General features: G+C 44.1%; 1 non-coding gene across 1 annotated transcript; it reads left to right on the top strand.

Annotated features, from left to right (window-relative positions):
- Positions 1–5,934: 5,934 nt before the first annotated feature.
- Positions 5,935–6,040, top strand: LOC119235065 (U6 spliceosomal RNA). The gene has a single exon (XR_005122779.1). It is a non-coding gene; the product is annotated as a U6 spliceosomal RNA (small nuclear RNA).
- Positions 6,041–9,717: the final 3,677 nt, after the last annotated feature.

Genomic DNA, 9,717 nt, shown 5'->3' on the forward strand with positions numbered 1-9,717 from the left:
ACACTTGGCAGGTGCTCAGGAATCCTGTGGCAGGAAATATCCAATTGACTACATGGCACTTGGCTTGAGAGCCAGAACAATAGACAGGCTACTTAAAAGCAGAGCACTCATTTGCATGACAGGACCAGGGAAAAAGAAGGCAACTAATGGTGGATCTACTCGGAGACTCTCTTCTGTCCTACTCAAATCAAATCACCCTGCAAATGGGATCCTTATCTGGCATAACAGGAAGAGGATCAGGATTCCAGGGGTTTGCACACTCACTCATCTCTTTCCTATTCCAGAAGCTCCTGTTTACTGCTTAACAGCTTTCTCCCACATGGATATTATAAAGGGGCTTTCCTGGTGCTGCTCCCATTGGAACAGATTCTGAACAGGAAAGAAGCAATGTCCTAACCTCACACAATGAGCATCAAGGTCACACCTTGAAACACAAGCCGTGGAATGACATCCCCTCAAAGGAAGCTTTATAAGGGCATAACCTCTCATGCCATACCTCCAATGCTGGATTCCTACACTCTTGCTCTCTCCCACCTGCCTTGAACAGCTCTTCCCCACCTGACCTCCATTCCCAGGGGCTGTTAGGACAGCACCTCAGGGTGAGTTGGGATCCTGGCTCCTCCCCAGACAAAGAGGCCCCTTCCAACTAGAGCCCCAAGAGTCCCAGCCTAGCCAGTCGGGACCCAGCTGTCATGTAGAAGATTCAGTTCCAACTTAATACTCTCTGAGGCTCAAAATAACCCCTCCAGTCCTTCCTGCTTATTTCTTAACTGCAGTTCTTAACAGTCATGATGGCACCTGTGGGGGGAGGAAAAGGAGGGATTTAGCCTGAGAGTTGGTTTCATTGTCACCTAAAAGAAGGATATTTTATACCATCAGAAAGATAATTCCCCTCCTACTGGGAGGATGGATTAGGTCTTTACTTCAGATGGTACTTTATGAAAAGATTATTTAAAGATTACAGGACAAAATGGATACATTTGAAACAACATCTGCTAGGGCTGGATTTTTTTGGCTGCCTGAGAAATAATCGTTATTTATGCAATTAGTAGATTGCTTGCATTGGTGCTAATTTAGAGGCTGCCTCCACAAAAATGGCCACATACTCCTGGCATGGAGTTTTTTTCCTCGTCTTCTCCCATTTTTAACTAAGAGTGACAATAATGCCACCACCTCCAGGAAGTCTTCCTGATCTCTCTACCCAAGGGTCACTCTGGTCTCCAAATTTCCTCCCTTTTTTGAAGGTCTTATCACATGGCTTTTTTGTGCAGGGCTCTTCCCACCTGGGCCTTCTTCCTAAAACCTGAAGGATTTACATACATTACTATGCACATCCCCTAAGTTCCTCATCAACAGATGGTGATAAATGTCCAAGCATCTCTGCGCTCTGCTAGTCTCAGCTGCCACCTGATGAGTATAGAGAAGGAGGGTCTTGGAGCCTCCAGGGAGCTTGAGGGCACTGTACTATTTGGGGTGATGTTCTGCCGACCGTGAATCTAAACATATTTAAATGGTGGTGAGGATCAGAACAAGACCAATTTTCACGACATGTGAAAACTACCTGAAATATAAATGTCAACGAGCATAAAGAAAGTTGCATGGGAATACAACTAACCTCATCCACTTAGGTGTTGTCTACCTCTGCAGTGGCAGAGCCAAATAACTATGAAAACAGCTGTGACAGAGCCCTCAAAGGCTGCCCCATCTCCTCACTGCACTGACCAGTCAGAGACACTGTTTCAATACAGAAGCCACGGTCACAGGTTCTGGTATCAAGACAACTGGGTTTCAGTGACAACTGCTTGCACTGTATGACTTGGCTATGGGACTTAACCTTCATAAGCTTCCATTTCCGAAATGTGAACTGGGAAAAAGGATGCCTTCTTTACAGAGTCATCGTGAGAATTAAAGGAGATCGTGCATGAAAAGTGTTTAGGATAGCAACTGGCGCGTGGCATGGCTCCATAAATGTTAACTAACCTTATTTCATATATTTTTTCCTCCAGTTGATCCATGCCTAAATCCAACCAGTTCTCATTAATTGCACCATTAATATTTCTGACTAAGGGGCCTCCCCTGGTGTGCAGCGGTTGAGCGCTGGGCTGCGAGGCTGCCCGCAGCCTCTACAGCGCCAGTTCAGTTCCCCGGCCACCGGCAAGGGTCCCACAAAAAAAAAAAGTATTTCTGACTAAGACCCCACCATCTCTCTCACCAGTTACAGTAAGAGCCCCTTCCCTTTGCCCTGCTCCTTATGGAGAACCTGCCAGAGCAATTTGTTTGTCTATGTGACCAGATCCAATACCTACAACACGGCCCTTGGACCCTCAGCCCCATTCAGTGAAGTAATGATGTCTTCTCTAAGGACACAAGTCTGCCTCTTTGATCTCTCCTTCTTCCACCCTGGTCACTTTTTTTTTTTTTTTTTTTTTAATTTATACAAGCACCGGGTACAGTCAGAAGCACGGGAGGTGAGAAAATTCACCAGAGCCAGAGCGGGGAACAAAACACAGACAGACTGACAAAGTACACTGCTGCAGGGAGCAGTAGGCGCGGGCAGAGGTCTGCGCCATGTGGGACCCTCACCGGCGGCAGGAGATTGAACCGGCCTGCAGAGGCTGCTGGCAGCTTCGCAGCCCAGTGCTCAACTGCTGTGCCACCAGGGAGGCCCACACTCTGGTCACTTTATATCTTCTTTGCAAATATCTTCTCCTTCATTTGACCTCCAAATGTTATCATTTCCCAGGACTTAGCCTACTACTCATCACTCTACACTCTCCTTGGATGATTATATGCATTCCACCCTCCTGTAAGTACCATCTAGATCTAAATTGATAACCCCAATTTCGATCTATAATCCAGTCACTCTCTAAGTTCCAGATTCACACTCAATTGCCTCCTTGGAATGTACACATAAATTGTTTCAGGTATCTCCAATTAATGAAACTACTAGTAAATCCTTGATGTTTCCCCTCAAATACTCAGTCTTCACCATCTCTATAATCTTACAGCTCCCCCCATGATTGCTATAATAGGAAAAAACTAAGCCACCACCTTATTTCTTTCTCTCTGCTTCCAATTCAATCCATTACCATATTCAGTGGTTTCTGTCCCATCCCCAATATTTCTTGCCTCAGTTCACTTTTATTCCTTGCCAAATATTTTGATCCATATTTTTAACATCCTTCCCCTGGATAGCTCTCTATTCAGGCTGCTTCTTTCTTGCACCCCTCCAATCTACCATCTCTGCAGAAATCAGGTACTGGGACACCCTCCTTAAAGCCTTCAATTGGCTCCTGATTGTATCTTAAATAAAACACAAACAATTTAACTGATCTGGGCCTTGTCTAATGATTCAAAGTCATCTTGTGAGCATCTTCTCCCCAACTATTTTCCAGGCCGCGATGCCCTTTCTCCTTCAGCATGCAGAACTCATGGCCTTTGCGCATACTCATCTCTCTGCCTGGAGACACATTCACCCACCTTCCCCATGGCTGCCTCCTTCATCCTTCTGAAAGCAGTTCAACATTCTTTAGAGAGACTTCCCTGCCTACCCTACTCAGCTATATTTTCTGTCAATGCACCCTGGTAATTTCTTTCATAGCACATATTATAAATGTGTTCAGTTGCTCATTTAAAAATATTTTTAACACCTTCTTAGTGTCAGACACTATGCTAGGCCCAGGGGATACAGCTGAGAACAGAGTCTAATATAGCCTGTTTCTCACAGAGCTTTTAGTGTAATGGTAAGAAAGCATACATTAATTTCTTTAAAAATCACAACCGTGGCTACATAATGCAAAGTGACATGATTACTAAGAAGAAATTCTATTTCAGAATATAGCTAAGAAGATGGTGCTGGACTGGGGTAGGGGAGGCTTCCCTGAGAAGAGATGCTTCAGTGAGCATCTGAAGGATTAGTAAGGGTTAGTCAGGCAAGGAAAGAGGGTAGATTTCCAGGCAGAAGGAAAAAACGTACCAAAAGACATTTCAGCAAGATGGAACAACATGTGCTCAAGGTCAGGATGGCAGATGAGCAGAGAATGGAGTGGGGAGTGAACCTCATGTGACTGGGGGCTAGCCAGGGAACCCCAGCCTGGGCCTTGTAGACAAGGTTAAAGAACTTGATTTAATCCCAGGAGGAGACACTTTTCCTTCTCCATTGTATACTCTTGGTTCCATTCTCAAAAGTTAATTGACCATATAAATGTGGCTACATCAAATGAAAAAGCTTCTGCACAGTGGGAAAAAAATCACTAAAATAAAATGTCACCTTACTGAATGAGAGAAAATATTCATGTGTACATCCGACGAGGGGCTAATATCCAAGATCTACAAAGAACTCATACAATTCAAGCACAAAACAATAAACTAACCAAATAGTGGGCAGAAGAGCTAAATAGACACTTTTCCAAAGAAGACATGTAGATGACCAACAGGCACACAAAAAAGTGCTCATCAGCATTGCTCAGGGAACTCAAAACCACAATGAGATAACACTTCACACCAGTGAGAATTGTCCACACCAATAAAGCCAGAAACAAAAAGTGTTGGTGAGGATGTGGGAAAAAAGAACTCTTATACACTGTTGGTGGGGATATAGACTGGCCCATACCCTATAGAAAACAGTTTGGTGCCTCCCTCCCTGTTGGTGCAAGGGGTTAAGACACAGCACTGTGAGGCTATCCATAGTCAGTATAGCGCAAGTTCGATCCCCAGCCAGGGAGCTACCCACAGGGCGCAGCAGACCTCTTCTGTCTCACCTGCTGCTCCCTCAGCAGTGTATTTCAGTAGATCCGCCTGTTCTGCTCTCCATTCTGTCGCTGGTGAATCCTATCAACCCCCCCCCCCCACCTCTGGCCTGTACCCCAGTTCTTGCATGCATAAATAAAGAAATCTTAAAAAAAAAAAGTTTGGAGGTTTCTCAAAATATTAAAATATTCCACTTCTAGATAGATACCCAAAGAATAAAAAACATCAATTCATAGGGATAAATGCATTTCTATGTTCATTGCAGCACAATGTCCAACAGTCAAGTCATGGAAACAACCAAAGTCCCCAACAAAAGAAGAGTAGAAGTTGTGGCATATATATACGTAATGGAATTTAAAAAAAAAAAGAGCTCAGATAAAAAAAAAAGCGCTGGGCCTCCCCGGTGGCGCAGCGGTTGAGCGCTGGGTTGCGAAGCTGCCCGCGTCCTCTGCAGCGCCGGTTCGATCCCCGGCTGCTCCCCGGCCACCGGAGGAGGGTCCCACGTGGCGCGCAGACCTCTCCTGCCGCCCGCTGCTCCCCTCAGCAGTGTACTTCGGTCCTTCTGCCTGCTCTGCTCCCCTCTCTGGCTCTGGTGAATTCTCTCACCCTCCTGCGCTTCTGACTGTCCCCAGTGCATGTATAAACAAAACAAACGAACAAACAAACAAATAAATAAATAAAACATGCCTCTATAAAAAAAAAAAAAAATTTAAAAAAAAAAAAAAAAAAAAAAAAAAGCGCTTTTGCCATTTTCAACAACAACATGGATGGAGCTGGAGAGGATTCTGCTAAGTGAAATAAGTCAGCATGAGAAAGACAAACACCAGATGATTTCACTCATGTGTGGAATATAGAGAAACAAAAACAAAGGAACAGACAAAACTAAATCAAAACAAATCCTAGAAATCTGACTGTAGAATTGTGACTACCAGAGAGATGGAGAGTGGAGAGAAAGTTGGGGTGGAACAGTGTTGTGCAGTAGAGAACTGTGGGGGTCTTGGTGGTGGGTGTTGTGTGGTAACATCTGGAGAGATGTGAACCTATACATATCCCTAAGTCATATACAGTCTGGTAAACAAACATTACATCAATTAAAAAGTAATTGAAAATATAATATTAACAATACAATTTATTTAATCCCAGGGATTTAAAAAAAAAAAAGCTGTTTAAGAGCTGTAAGTAGGAGTGCTCACTTTGGCAGCACATATACTAAAATTGGAGTGATACAGAGAAGATTAGTACAACTCCTGTGCAAAGATGACATGCAAATTCATGAAGCTTCCATATTTTTGTTGCAACAATGGAAAAATAAAAGCAAGTTGTAAGTAGGAGGCAGGTTAGAGGTTGGATGTCACATGATCATATTTCCTTGTGTAGAAGGTGGCTCTAACTACAATGTGGAAACCATGTGAAGAGGCTGAGAGGCCAATAGTATGGGAACAGGATGTTGGAAGATTGGTAAGATAGCAGTAGAGAGGATAAGAAGATATTTAGAAACCAAATTAATAGGAATTTTCCATGGATTTGACACAGACACAGCAGAAGAAAGAAGTTTCAAGGAAAACAAGATTTTTATTTAAAAAACTAGATGGACTGTTATACTATTTATTGAAATCAAGAAAACTTTAAAAAGGAAAACAGAAAATTAGATGCAAACCAGACAGAGGCTTCCACTGGAAGGGGTGGATCATGAGTTTGGTCTTCGACTGTTGAGAATGAGGACCTTTAGACAGATTCAGGTGGAGACATAATAGGATGTGGAAAAGCAGTGATTCCATACACTTGGGTAAAGAACCCAATAGAGAGGTGCGAGCTGAAGATCAAATTTAGGGGTTCGTTAATGTATATGCAAAGGACTGGATGTTTGCATCCCCCCTAAATTCATACATTGAAATCTTGCCCCTCAATGTGATGACATTTGGAGTTGGGGCGTTGGGAGGTAATTCAGTCATGAGGGTAGAGTCCTTCTGGAAGGGGTTAGTGCTCCCCATGTTGCTCTCTTCCTGTCATGTGAGGATAAAACCAGCAGACAGCAGCCTGAAACCCCAAAGAGGGCTCTCACCAGAACCCAAATATGTTGACAACCTGGCTTAAACTTGTGAGACCCAGACCTATGAGGAATAAGTTTCTGTTGCTTTTAAGTCACCCCATCTATAGTCCTTTGTTCCAGCAGCCTAATGTGTGGCAACTCATTGGTGAGCCACAAAAACTATTAATGGGTCCTGACCAGTCTTTTCTTTAAAATGAAGCAGAATAGACTAGATAGGAGTCATACGAGTCAGGTTGTTTGCTTTTTATCTATTTATTTTAATATATGAGTACATGTCTTGGGTCCACTAAATATCTATCCTTACCTTAAGTCACAGTTAGTGAAAGGATGTATGCTACTGAATGAAAATGTTAATGAAAATGTTAATGAAAAACAGATGCTATTCAAAGCAATGGAAATGACGGGCAGGATGGGCACCCTGGGAGAGTGTGCGTCACAGCAGATGAGAAGAGGAATGAAGACTGAACCTAGTAACTATCTGTTCAACAGAGGCTGGGCCTGCAGGGAGCGTGAAGAAGAATCCCTCCAGAGGTAGCTAGGAGTGAGCAGTGTCCCCGCCCCAGGGGACCAAGAATGTTCAAAGGTGAGGCAGTGATCACTGGCATCAACTGCTACAAAGAGGTAACGTGAGACAGAAACTGAAAATGTTTACTAGTGCCTTAGAAAAGGCTATTGTAGTGGAGTTAAGAAGCTGGAAAGCAAATTGGCACGGGTTGAAGAGTGGGAAGTGAGGAACTGAGGCAAGAAGCACTAACAACTGTTTAGAAGACCTGGGAGGGGACTGAGAAGAGAGCGCATGTGGGAGCCGGGGGGCATGTGGAACTGAGATTCTGCTGGGCGTTTTGTTTGTTGTTGTTATTGCTGGTGGTGGTGGTGGTGGTGGTGGTGCTGCTGCTGCTGCTGGCGGGAACTTTTGCAAGTTTTCTGCTGATGGTGTTAATCTTCCCAGGGAAATAGGAAGAAAGACATCAGTGGAAAGACAAGATGGGGGTGAGGCGTTGGAAGACAGAGAAGAGAGGAGGAACCCAAAATGTCACCCAGAGGAGTGAGAGCAACTGGACCAGAGAAGTAGGAAAACTGCTGGGAATTCACGATGGCTCCACATAAGCTGAGTAAGCGAGTATTTAAAGTGACTTTGAAGGGCCTTTGGTGGCACAAGGGGTTAAGACGCAACCTATGGAGCAATCTGCAGCCACTGCAGCACAAGTTCGAGCCCTGGCCAGGGAGCAACCCACATGGCATGGCAGACCTCTCCTGTCTTGCCCCCTGCTCCCCTCAGCAGTGCTTTCAGTCTGTCTGCCTGTTCTGCCCCCCACTCTGTCTCTAGTGAATCCTCTCCCCACCACACACTTTAGCCTGTACCCCAGTTCTTATATGCATAAATAAATCTTTAAAAAAATAATAAAAAATAAAGTGACTTTGAAGGCTAGTTTTCCATGTGTGATCTGAAAATGGGGCAGATTCAGGTGATGCTCAGGCTATGCTGATGGGGAATGGGTGGTGGGGATGGAATAAAGGAGCTCACTGGATATTACCTTTTTGCCTACTGACATCCCAGGCCAAGGGCCATGCCCCTTGTTTGCCACTGTGTACAGTGCCACCACTTGGCACCCTCACAATGCAGGTGCTCAATAAATGGTTGACAAAAGACATGCATTTGATAAATTATAAAATATTTACTAAAGTATGTTCTGCACTCTTCTCCCCATTTCTCCCTGTTTTTCATCATCTCCACTGACTTTTAAAGTCACTCACAGGTTCAACATCACATTAAAACATATCTGCATTTATGGATGAACAGCACTTTCTCATAGAGAAAACCCACAAACCTAGATTATGTGTAAAGTCAGGAAGAAGCTATGCATCTGGATCTTTTATGAATAATGCAAAAACTCTTTCTACAGGACATCTATTGCTCCAGTGTGTTCACAACTATCATCTCCTCTCACCTTCAGAATAATCCTAAGAGGCAGGTACATCTGCACCATCATCCCGAGGTCACAGAGGCAGTGAGTAGTCCCACAACCAGTTAGAGGGAGGGCAGGAATTGAACCAGCCTTGCCTGATCCCAACACAGGCTGCACAGGACTATTTACCTTGAACCTCGTGTGATTTTTCTACTTTCTGTTCACCTCACTGCCTTTTAATGTCTGGTCTTCCTCTAGTGTCTGCCAGCACAGTCTCTTTTCTCTGCCTATCAGTCTCCCCCAAGTGACATGTCTCAGGTTTGGGCGTAGGAGTTGGAAAATGTCTATTTTCACTGGCAATCTCAGCAACAAGTTTGAAAACAAAGCCAATCAGGTGTCCATGTGACAACTCAGCAGCTCCAAACCCAACCAATCCCAGCTCAGGGGACTTTACAAGAGCCAAGCTTCTGGGCTCACAAACAGGTCTCCTCGCCCCAACTCCCCACTCCCATCCAAGGGCGTGGGTAATTACTGACATCTATTCCTTTCCTGGCATGGCATTCTAGATACTTCTTGCTGTTATTGTGCAATCATTGTGTGGGAGCACTGTTTTAGAGAATATACATCCTACTACTTTCATTTTTTACAGTGTAAATGCTTCAAAAATGAATATTTTTGACCCATTTGTACACATGAGGAAACTGATGCTTGGGGAGGTTATGACTTGCCAAGGTCATACAACTAGTAGTTGGCTTGGCTGAGACTGGAGCCCAAGTCTGAAAATAAAGCCCTGGCTTAATCTGCTATTATACTATTATACCATCTCTCAATTTCCTGCTGAAGAGTAGGACAAGAACAACTGCAGTTTAAAAAAAAAAACCCTCATATTAATTACTTTCTCCTCCCCTCACTGAAATGCCCACAGAACCAGTTTTCTCTAAGGTGACATCTCAATCTCGCCTTGACAGGAGAAAAGCTCTGTATGTGAATGGCCAGTCTCCTGGCTGGAGA

The sequence above is a fragment of the Talpa occidentalis genome, unplaced genomic scaffold (assembly GCF_014898055.3).
Source record: "Talpa occidentalis isolate TD23 unplaced genomic scaffold, MPIMG_talOcc4v2.1 talOcc4.883, whole genome shotgun sequence".
NCBI classification, from domain to species: Eukaryota; Metazoa; Chordata; class Mammalia; order Eulipotyphla; family Talpidae; genus Talpa; species Talpa occidentalis.